A 12167-nucleotide genomic window follows, 5' to 3' on the forward strand; every position below is an offset into this window, starting at 1 on the left:
GGGGCATAGATTTTATGATGTTAACAGTTTTCTGTGAAAACGGGCGAAATCGGTTGATGCCACGCCCAGTTTTTATACACTGTCGTTCGTCTGTCCTTCCGCATGGCCGTTAACACGATAACTTCAGCAAAAATCGACATATCTTTAATGAACTTAGTTCACGTACTTACTTGAACTCACTTTATTTTGGTATGAAAAATGAACGAAATCCGACAATGACCACGCCCACTTTTTCGATATCGAATATTACGAAAAATGAAAAAAATGCCATAATTCTATACCAAATACGAAAAAAGGGATGAAACATGGTGAGGTAATTGGATTGGTTTATTGACACGAAATATAACTTTAGAAAAAACTTTATAAAATGGTTGTGACACCTACCATATTAAGTAGAAGAAAATGAAAAAGTTCCGCAGGGCGAAATAAAAAACCCTTAAAATCTTGGCAGGTATTACATATATAAATAAATTAGCGGTATCCAACAGATGATGTTCTGGGTCACCCTGGTCCACATTTTGGTCGCGATCTGGAAAAAGCCTTCACATATACAATTACCACCACTACCTTTTAAAACTCTCATTAATACCTTTAATTTGATACCCATATCGTACAAACACATTCTAGAGTCACACCTGGTACACCTTTATGGCGATATCTCGAAACGGTGTCCACCTCTGGAACTAAGCATCACTCCCTTTTAAAATACTCATGAACACCTTTATTTTGATACCCATATTATACAAACAAATTCTAGGGTCACCCCTGGTCCACCTTTATGGCGATATCTCGAAACGGCGTCCACCTATGGAACTAAGGATTACTCCCTTTTAAAATACTCATTAACACCTTTCTTTTAATACCTATATTGTACAAACAAATTCTAGGGTCACCCCTGGTCCACCTTTATGACGGTATCTCGAAACTGCGTCCACCAATGGAACTAAGGATTACTCCCTTTCAAAATACTCATTAACACCTTTCATTTGATACCCATATCGTACAAACAAATTCTAGGGTCACACCTGGTACACCTTTATGGCGATATCTCGAAACGGCGTCCACCTATGGAACTAAGGATTACTCCCTTTTAAAATACTCATTAACATCTTTCGTTTGATACCCATAATGTACAAACGCATTCTAGGGTCACACCTGGTCCACCTTTATGGCGATATCTCGAAACGGCGTCCACCTGTGGAACTAAGCATCACTCCCTTTTAAAATACTCATTAACACCTTTCTTTTGATACCAATATTGTACAAACAAATTCTAGGGTCACACCTGGTCCACCTTTATGGCGATATCTCGAAACGGCGTCCACCTGTGGAACTAAGCATCACTCCCTTTTAAAATACTCATTAACACCTTTCTTTTGATACCAATATTGTACAAACAAATTCTAGGGTCACCTCTGGTCCACCTTTATGGCGATATCTCGAAACGGCGTCCACCTATGGAACTAAGGATTACTCCGTTTTAAAATACTCATTAGCACCTTTCATTTGATACCCAAATCGTACAAACGCATTCTAGAGTCACCCCTGGTCCACCTTTATGGCGATATCCCGAAAAGGCGACCACCTATACAACTACCACCACTCCCTTTTAAAACCCTCCTTAATACCTTTAATTTGATACCCATATCGTACAAACAAATTCTAGGGTCGCCCCTGGTCCACCTTTATGGCGATATCTCGAAACGGCGTCCACCTATGGAACTAAGGATTACTCCCTTTTAAAATACTCATTAACACCTTTCTTTTGATACCCATATTGTACAAACAAATTCTAGGGTCACCCCTGGTCCACCTTTATGGCTGTATCTCGAAACGGCGTCCACCTATGGAACTAAGGATATATCCCTTTTAAAATACTCATTAACATCTTTCATTTGATACCCATATCGTACAAACGCATTATAGAGTCAACCCTGATCCACCTTTATGGCTATATCCCTAAATAGCGTCCACCTATAGAACTATGGCCCACTCCCTCATAAAATACTCTTTAAGACCTTTCATTTGATATCCATATTGTACAAACAAATTCTAGAGTCAACCCTGATCCACCTTTATGGCGATATCCCTAAATGGCGTCCACCTATAGAACTATGGCCCACTCCTTCATAAAATACTCTTTAATGCCTTTCATTTGATACACATGTCATACAAACACATTCCAGGGTTTCCCTCGGTTCATTTTCCTACATGGTTATTTTCCCTTATGTTGTCACCATAGCTCTCAACTGAGTATGTAATGTTCGATTACACCGGAACTTAACCTTCCTTACTTGTTTTTCTATAGCGTTCTATACAAACAGATATGAACAAATAAACGGGCATGGCTAAATCGACTGGGCTTGCCATCTTCATCATTTCGATATGCTTTTTAAGGCGTTTTCTCTGCCCTTTCGAACCAAAGTTTATCTACCATTTTATGTTTACGATGGGTATACAAAATACCTACGCGCTTCATTCGCTCGCTTCACTCCGCACAAAACCCTGGCGGTCCGGTGTGTGCGTTCAACAGTAGTGAGTGGTCCATTGATGACGGTGTAAACTAGAAGGTACACATACAACTTCGTACTCTACGATAAGACAAAAACAAATAATCCAACAGCGTTCTTAATGCGTTAAAGCAAGATTAATGATTATTTGGTATACATGTTTTTAAGAGAGTGTGTGTGCGTGTTTATATTTTTGTCTGTCACGCTGATGTGAGTGAGTTACGAGTTCACACCACACACTGACCACTGAACATCGAATACGTGGGTACTATTGGGAGCGTTGGAGATTTAATGTTATTTACTTGATTTTATTGGATTTTTTAAATTAGTGTGTGTGGATTTTGGTATGTGGATTTAGCTGGTGGGTGTTATTCTTAATTAACATGTCAAGTTTGGGGGTCAGTGGGCTTTGATGATGGTTTGTTATACAGTCTCGTCTGAGTATAAACATGTATGTAAATAGATATTTTTGCATAGAATTCTTAGCATAAACCAATACCTTTTGTTTTATTTATATTTTATATTCTTACTAGGCTATTTAGATCAATTAATGTTTTTGCCAATCTGTGAAAGTAATCTGAACTTTGTTCTACAAGAACTATTCAGAAAAATTAGGTCAATCTGAGTAATCGATTTTTGTTTTGTTTTATAATTTTTCAGGTGAGGTGATTTCTCTATTAGTAATTTAGTGTGAACGTTAAATTTTTGCAGATAATATATTGACAGAACTAATGATATACAAGTTGTCAGATTTCCGTACACGTACACAACATTGGGTTTGCGGAGAATAAAAAAGCGAGCGATCTGCAATAAATCTACTTGAGATGTGGGATGAAGAAATAGTGCAGCCATTATTCTAAAAGCAATCCTTAAGTAGTACCGAAAATAACCAGAAACTATTTCGAAATTTTTCGAAAATAATTAGGTAGTTTTTGTTTTTGCATCGCCTTATTGGGAAAAGCGGAATTATTGTCGAGTTATCAGTTTTTTTTCGACTTGGTATCACCGAGTCATCCGCTTCGTACTGTTTTCTTATTAGTTTCTTGACGACGGGTCACAAATTTATCATTGATTTCGTAATGATTGTGTATCTGTTTTGGAGCAAACCGATGACTCGCCCATAACAAATCGCTAAAACGACGATACAAAATTGGTCCAAGTTCGATAACAAATCGAAAAAGTTTATATGAAATCGATAACTTTTCGATAAGTTAGGTTATCTAGTACGTAAGGACCTCACATAGACTGAAAATCCTTAACAGAAACCAGGAGCTATGTTATAAAATAGCTCCGTCCTATAAGCAAATACAAAAAGCTTTCGAAACAATCGTTCATTTCCTCCTTTAATCCGCAATTTCCAGGAAGAATACTCATCATGAGCCTACATTCTCCCCTTTTCAATAACACCAGTTACTTTGTTGGTCCAAACTTCTAAGATCTGCACATGATCTTCGACACTTTAAAGCCACGCGTTCGCTTTAACGCCTCACCTACTTGGTCAATAATTTTCTTCATCTGAAAAATATTACCGTGATCTGATAGACTGTAAGATCTGTTTCCAAAGCTGAGCAGTATACCACAGACCCTACTCCTTCCACTACTCTAGAACAATGGGTGTATACGTGTGTTGCCTTTCCGCCATTTGGGCACTCTTGCGCCAACTATCTACGTTATCTAAGCGCAGGTATGGAACAATATGGTATTTTCGTCTTATATTTGATGACCTTATAACTACTACAATAGTCTACCGTCAAGCTGTCGAGGATTTGAGTAAATCGGAGTTATTACCGTTGTGTTCTTTGTCACCAAGTCTTTAGCTGGGATGAGCAGAATGGAATACAGTGCAGCCGTTGGGGTTGTTTTCAGGGCTCTCGTTATGCTAACTATTGGTCGTAAATATTTTATGAAAATTTCTTCCTTGTAAAAAAATAAATTGTTCTTACTGTCGCGAATATTAGCTGTTCTATATATCACTAGTTCTATATAGCACAACAACAGCAAAGTAAGCAGCATACATATGCACACGTAAAAGTAAGCTGCCACACATACTTGTAAGCCGCTAAGCTAACAGCAAAGAGAATATTTCATATACATATATATAGTCGGCAGCTAGGAGCAGAAGTTGTTACTCACACATACCCACGCATCTAACTAGAATAGAAACGTTAATTCAGATACATAAAGGAGACATAAATAAGCAGCTGTTCGGGAAAAGTCTAGACCTTAGGAGAAATGGGTGAACGAGGTATCCGTGAGTATAAAAGCAGCGCAAGCTGAGGAATAAGGAATCAGTTTGTATTTTGACACGCAATTAGTGATGTACGCGAGTATTGCAATTGTGAAGTACTACTACTACTACAGTAAAGTTGTAAATAAAGGAGATATTGCTATACTAAATATTTCAGTTATTTATCGACAGTCCAGCGATTCCAACGTTAGCAGAAGATGCAAAATGATCAGATTTTCCCAAAATTCGTTACAATACTTTGTATGGAGGAAAAAAATTATCGGAAATCAACTAGAATTTTAAAAGAAACAAAACTTGTATGTACTTTGTTAGACTAAAATCGGTTGAGCTACAAAAGTGCATACTCAAAAAGTTTAGAGAACCTCAAATAAAAAAAAAATAAATTTTCGTAAAATTTTCTCGAATTTTCGAATTTTTTCGAAAACGTTTTTGAGATTAGTTTGTGTAGTTTCCGTTACAAAATTAAAATAATTAAAAAAAATTTTTTTTTGTAATTTTTTTTGAGAAATTATCAAAATAGTACTTGTTTCGAGCATGGACCTAACCTGTTAAGTGATAATTCATTTCCCGATAACCAACGACTTTTTATGCACCTCATTCGTACAAAAGATATTCTTGTGCGCTATTTAAGTTCTCCTGTGGAACATCGTGATCTCTTTCGCAACGAACATCTTTGGTAGACATTCTTTTGGCAAATTAACAACTTGAATCTGCCCAGAAGCATCACACAGGTGTCTGAAGAACAACATTATTTCCAATTGGAATTCGCGGGGTATTCTCTGTAGTATTTACAAGCTAAGCCTTTCACCAGTGACGGAAAAAAAACCCTCAGTGGCTGACAAAATTTTCAGTTGGAAAGTAATTTACTGACAAAGCAACTGTAAGGCTTCGATATACGGTACAAGCTACATAGTACTAAACGGACATACTGGACTGGTGATGTAAAAAGAGATGCTCGTTCTGAAATTTGAATTCGGTGCGATGCGCTCAGATCATTTGAATCTGCTACATGGGGTATTGTCTCTCATATATTGAAAATATTATATACGCTTTTTCACATTCAATAATAAAAGGTCGTGGATCTAATTGTGGTATGTTCTCATGTGAGCTTGCTGTAGTGATAGTCCTTGGTCGACTATGAACGCCGGTCATTATAGTTTGAAGTTTTCCCTGTAGCGAAAACGCATACGTGCGTTTCATTGCATGGTATATTCTTAAAACAACATTGAAATGTTTTAAAGACCTCCATCGCAACTAAAGACGTTAAGAAAATACTATGGCGAGAGTAACATGAGAGAGCATGGAATGGTATGCTATTTCAGAGAGAACATGTAAACTAATTTTACGAAATAAACAAAGAAGATCGGATTTATGTGTATGCTTCACTCGTACGTATCTACCTTCGACTGGGGAAGTTGATTGATAACTTGCTGACTCTTGCAGTGTCTTCTATGCGAAGATCTTTGCTATGGAAAAGCAGCAATTCCGCTCCAAAACAGTATTATGTCAGATTCCAATGTAATGATGTTTGTTGAAAGCTAGGCTGCCTCGAAAGCATTAGAATCTAAGTTAGGCTAGGTCTAGTGCTATAGCATTCCAATGCCTTCCTTTGTTGGATCTGCGAGCTCAGCAATATTGAAAATGTTGAATATGATAATGCGGTGACCAACAAAGCTTGTGAAATTGATAAAACCAAAGCAGAAAAATTCGTACTACCACCACTAAGTTATCAAAGATGAAAATCGAAGAAAGAATTACTAGGAGCGAACTATCTGTGTACCAACTGGATTGATTCTGGAGTCTTTCCTTTTTGGTCCTTTTGCTTATTTTTTATACGTCATAACTTCTTATTGTACTTATGCCTCGATGATGGCATTCACACGCAAGCTCCATCTGCAGAGACTGACAGGTTGAGAAGGAAAATATCCATTACTTTCTTCGTCGAAGTTAAGGACTGCAGACAAAGCGATTCAGATTCCTGTCATATAGGAAAGTAAGTGGTTTGTAGAAGATTCAATAGAAAGTATCTGGTTGATAAATTTGGCACCACCCGGCACAAACCGAATGCATTTACCATAGACAAGATAGTTTACGTGTGGAAGTGTACAAAGACCTCATGGTCGGCGTTTCAACCTAACCTGACCACTTACGCTTATCTGTCACCGATTTTCCTACATGTAACGATCTGTAGAGTTATTTGGTACTTTAAGCCCTGCTCAAGTTTCTGCTGAACTTCAGTCTTCAGTTATACATCGTTCGAAGTTCGTCGTTAACACTTTCTTCTTGCGGTTTGGATTGAGAGATGATTAATATAAACCCAGGTATTCTTTGAATCTAAACTACGTGATGTAGCTTTAATTCATACATCCCCACCACCAAAGTTGTGGGGGCTTAAATTGGAATTTTTCCCTCTTCCTTTGGATACACACAGGATTGCATTTGGAGTTAGTTATCCAAAGAACAAAATCTCAATATTATACTGCTTGACGTAGGCGTGGTCCACTACGAGTGGCAACTTCTCGTCTTCTTTCTTCACTGTTTTGCTTATCCTGATGACACTGTACCAACATTATCATCCGCAACGAATCACTTTTATTGAACTCATTTGTCGTTAATTTTTTGTCATTCTTGTCATTTCTCTCTGGTTTGTGGTTTGTGTGTGTGTGTGTAAAGAATTTTCGATATTGGTATTTTGTATACAGAGGATGCAACAATACACATACATGCTTCCCTTTACATAGCTCAACGCATAGTATCGCGCTATATTTTTTGCCCACAAAGTAGTTAGCACGTAATGATGGTCATCCAGCTCCAGCAGGAAGTGCGACGAAGCTGTGTGGTTACTTTGCATTCTTTGGCCCATTGAAGTTCGATTAAAAGAATGATGACAAACTGTCGCTGAAGATCAATCGATTAAGGGCAAATTAAATCAATAATAAATGCTGGAGTGGTGGAGTTTTTTTTATCCAAGTAAAAAATAAAATTTTAGGATTTCAATGAGGACCGTTACATGTCAAGAGTAAGAGGGGCTGCCAAGCCCCGGCTTATGCCGATGACCTGGTAATTCAACTTGAGGGTAAATTTCTGAATGCACTGAATGACGTTTTACTGTATTATCTAGGTGACGTGTACAGGTGGTCCGAAACATGCAGATTATCTGTTCACCCTAGCAAACTAGAACTTGTTGTGTTAAAGCGGATGCACCAGATTCTAGAATTTACGCCACCCTCTAAGCGTTGAGTTCAACTGGTGCTGTCTGAAAGGATAAAGTTCCTTATCATTATTCTTGATAGCAAGAGCTTGCCTTGCATTGCTGTAGAGAGGGAATTGAAAAATGCTGGGGGCTCTATCAAAGGGTAGTGCATTGGTTCTACGATATGCTCAAGCCGATTCTCTACTATGGCGTTCTGCACTTCTTTTACAATCAAATGATTGGAAGCAAAGCAGCGGCTGGCGATGGTTGGAATAAGCTACAGCTACACTGGTACTACACGCAATGCTGAATCTGTAATCAAAATAGTCGCAGCCCGGGCGGCAATATGACTTCGTAGCGCGGGTATTGAATCTGTGAATAATGAGCACTCCAGCCCTCTAACCGACTTCGACTTTATACCTAGCAGGACAGACCACTGTGCGCCGCCTTCCGCTCCTGGTGTCACATTTATTACTCATATTCGCTCAAGGCATTAAGTGAAATTAAGAATCAACATGGAACAGGAGTCTGGTGAACCTGTTCACGGATGGATCTCGACGGAACAGGAGCTACAAAGATTAATAAAGGTTCATCTATCCATGGTTCTGCACAAAGGAAGCCCCAGATGGGTTAAATGTCTGGAGGACGACTAAGTGGAGTTATCAATTCAATATATGGTGAGTTGCCAGATTTTGCGAGTACAAGGCATGGATATCTTGGTCGGGACGTATTCGACACTGCGGAGGAAATTTCTGAAATCGTTGTGTGCCTTATTCGCAGCTTTGTCGTTGCACTCAGCGTTTTGCTAAATAACTGAAAGTCGGTTGCACCGTTAGGGTATGTGGCTACACAATGGACCAACATTAAAATGGCAAAGTGAGCTCCTTAACTAGACAGCTGCCACCCAATCTAGCCTTACCTAACCTAGGTAGTATAAAGTTTTTGACTAAAAGAGATATGGAGATGTTCACACGATTTCTGAGATGGGGCCCTTCCGAACTGATCACTTTGAATGTTTCTGGTTTTAGTATAAGCTTTCCTCAAAGGCTTAGAGGATCGCTTTGAATTAGCTTAGAAATGAGCAAATTGTGTGGAACCTTTCCATTAATTTTTTCTGATGTCGGTGATGACTCCCTTTATGTAGGAGTGTTTCCAAAAGGCTATCCACCATTTCTAAGTTTTTACTTTTACGTATTAAGCTCGAAGCGTGAAATTTCATGTCCTCGTGAAGGTCATGCGTGTGATATTTATCTCTTGAGTATTTCTTTCTGTTTGAGAACTCCCACGGTAACTGTTACGTACTTACATTAATTTATGAATGACTGGATCATTGCCTATACGTTTCCAGTATTATACTAAACTAACCGCGAAAGGAAAAAACAACGACAATAACCACAATTAATAACAAAATACAACAACAAAAGTGTATGTGTATTTGTTTTGATATTACATGGAAAAATCTTCTTCAAACCAGAATAATTCGATGTACGCAGGCTCATCTTGACAGAGTTGTAAGTGACGTAAAGTTCACACATTGACTTTACAAACCACAGACTTAGCGGTTGGATGAAAGCGAAAGGTGGGAAATTTGAAAAGCTCAATGATATCTCGGCAAAAGAAAAAAAATTGGGTGAATATTTATTTGATATTTATTTTAAGCTCAAATGTTGATTCTCTAAAATGTTCCAGAGTCATGTTTTAACTTCATTGACAGCGAAGAAACTCGGATCAGGAATTACATGGTTGATGTGATCGCTGAGGCGGAAAGAAGCTCACTGGAGAAAGCTGAAGGTCCCCCAAACACCGCGCTTAAACTGCCACGTGATGTATCCTAATGATGCCAGAACATCATCTATACAATGAGGCGGGAGTACTCCTCATAATGCAGAGACGCGAATTGCTGAACAAACAATTTCTGTTAAATGCTCAGAAACGACAAAGCATAAATAAGAAGTCCACCACTGTTGATTCTGGTTGATCCAAGAAAATTTTACCGTTTTTGTTATGTGGAAAACTGGGAGAGAGTAAATTAGATGCTGAGATGGGATATGTCATTTTCAGACTTCCTAAAAGTATACTTTTTAAAGGCTACGACGGACCGCTTTCCAATTGCCTCGGGGTTTTTTGTTTTATTTTCCCTCGGGTTGGTATGGAATTTGATTAAGACACAATAACTGAATGTAGTTTCTAAGAAGTCGCTGATTTGTAGCCACTCTTCTTTGCCACTGCGCATTTTTGTTGCACCTGTAATTTTATCGACTGTGATTCGAGCAATTCTTTTCTCGCACATTTGTCGGTTCTGCGTCTAACGCGAGAATTCGAAGAGAGTGCATTTATCATCGTAATCGTCTGCCGAATCGTAAACGAATTTAGAATGTTCGGCCTTTTTATTATTTGCAGGCACTTTCTGAACTACTCGCACCTAGAGGGTTTTTGGGTAATGTAGTAATTAACCTCTCCAAAGCTTCTGGTGTCCATGATTTACCATCTGTGATTAAATAATATCGCCACCAACCTGTCTCCTCGTTAGTTTGCCAACGGTCTTCCCATAACCTAAACTTTTCTACCTGTTTTCTTGGCCAACGACTATTATGTCTCTTGTTCTGTCTGCCTTTCTTTGTCTTTTTTCCACCACTGATATATCGATGGTGATTGTTCCGGTGTGCAGCTGATCCTGCTATTCTGTGATAAGCGGAAGCTACATACGTAACTGCTGTTCGCTTATAGCGCCACTTCATTTAAAATATGTTTGCCCTCAGTTTGAAGACGTTATTTGGAAGGGATAAGATCTTTTCCATCAGCAGTTTTTTTTTACCTTATAATGGTCGTCCGATGGCTACCATCAACACTGTTAGCACAATACCTGCTTAAAAGCCTTCTCTGTAAGTTAGTCGGTTAGTTTTACACCTAAGTAGTTAACTTACTTCTTTCCAAAGAAAATTTTCAAGCCAACTTCTGTAGGTGTTTGCTTTTTCGTTAAGAGTCTAAAATCTGTTTTTAATGCTGCCAGCTGGACTGCGCGCCGGTCTAGTCAGTTCTTGAGTTGTTTGCGTGCTTATCAGCGGTCCGGACTGTGCTGAAAGCGACAACAGCATCTGCATATCCGACTCAAAATGGATCATCGGGCATCTCAAATTTGAAAATTTTATCAAAATCCTGAAGTACCATATATAAGAACCGAAAATTGATCCCTGTGCTGATCTGTAGTAGCTTTCATGGTAGGCGAATCTGGCGTTAGTATATGTATTGTAACGAATTTACTGCAAATCCTCTTATTCGCAACCTTCTACTAACGTTCGTATCGCTAAACTGTGGAATAAATAACTCCAATATTTAATAATGCAAAATGGCCTTTATTAACGTACTTCACAATAACACTGATACTTCACAACCAATAGCTTGCTCAGATGAAACTGATTGTCGTGCCTCTACTGTTGCTGCCTTTTATACTCTGTGATTTCTCGTTCGCATCTTCTAGGCACTCTATTTCCAGAATCTACTAGTTGGCCATCAGCTATAAAATTACTACGTTTATAGCTTCTCATACGCACGTGTATGTGTGAACACAATTATAATTGCATACTTTTGGGAGCATCTCAGATAACATGTCTGCATGTGTTTGTGCGTCTCTTCTCCGCTGCGTGTACGTACATATGTGAAGACATAATGATTGATTTAATGATGTGCATACAAGTCACTGCTTAGCATCGGCTTAAAGATGATAGTATCCCTTAGTATTGCTAATATTCGTGACATTATATAGGAGTTTGATCTTTAAGATAGCTTACCATGGTGCGTTGTAACTACCATGGGATATGGAATCGTAATTGTATGATGATGTCCTTCTGGCGCTGTTGAAAGCTTAGGTTGGAAGGAGAATAACCTTCCTGAATTTGGTGTAACACTGCTTTGCTACTAAAGCGACCTTCAAGTGCGCCTTAAGTGCGTTTTCCAGATATAAAGAAAGGGTGCGCACGCAATTACTCTTTTGGCTCCGTATGGCTCTTAACACAATCACTTTGGCTCCGGCTGGCTCTCAACAACATGTAAATCGAGTTTGGTAAAGTGATGCGGAAAATAATCACAGCATGCTTTGAAATTAAAATGAGTTTACTTTAACGAAATTTCATTTATCATCTTTCTTTGTTTTATTTTTAGTAACACTCAAAGGCTTGTACTTTTTTACACCTAAGAATGCGACTTAGAATTTCATTCA

Source organism: Eurosta solidaginis, chromosome 2 (assembly GCF_040869045.1).
Source record: "Eurosta solidaginis isolate ZX-2024a chromosome 2, ASM4086904v1, whole genome shotgun sequence".
Lineage (NCBI taxonomy): Eukaryota > Metazoa > Arthropoda > Insecta > Diptera > Tephritidae > Eurosta > Eurosta solidaginis.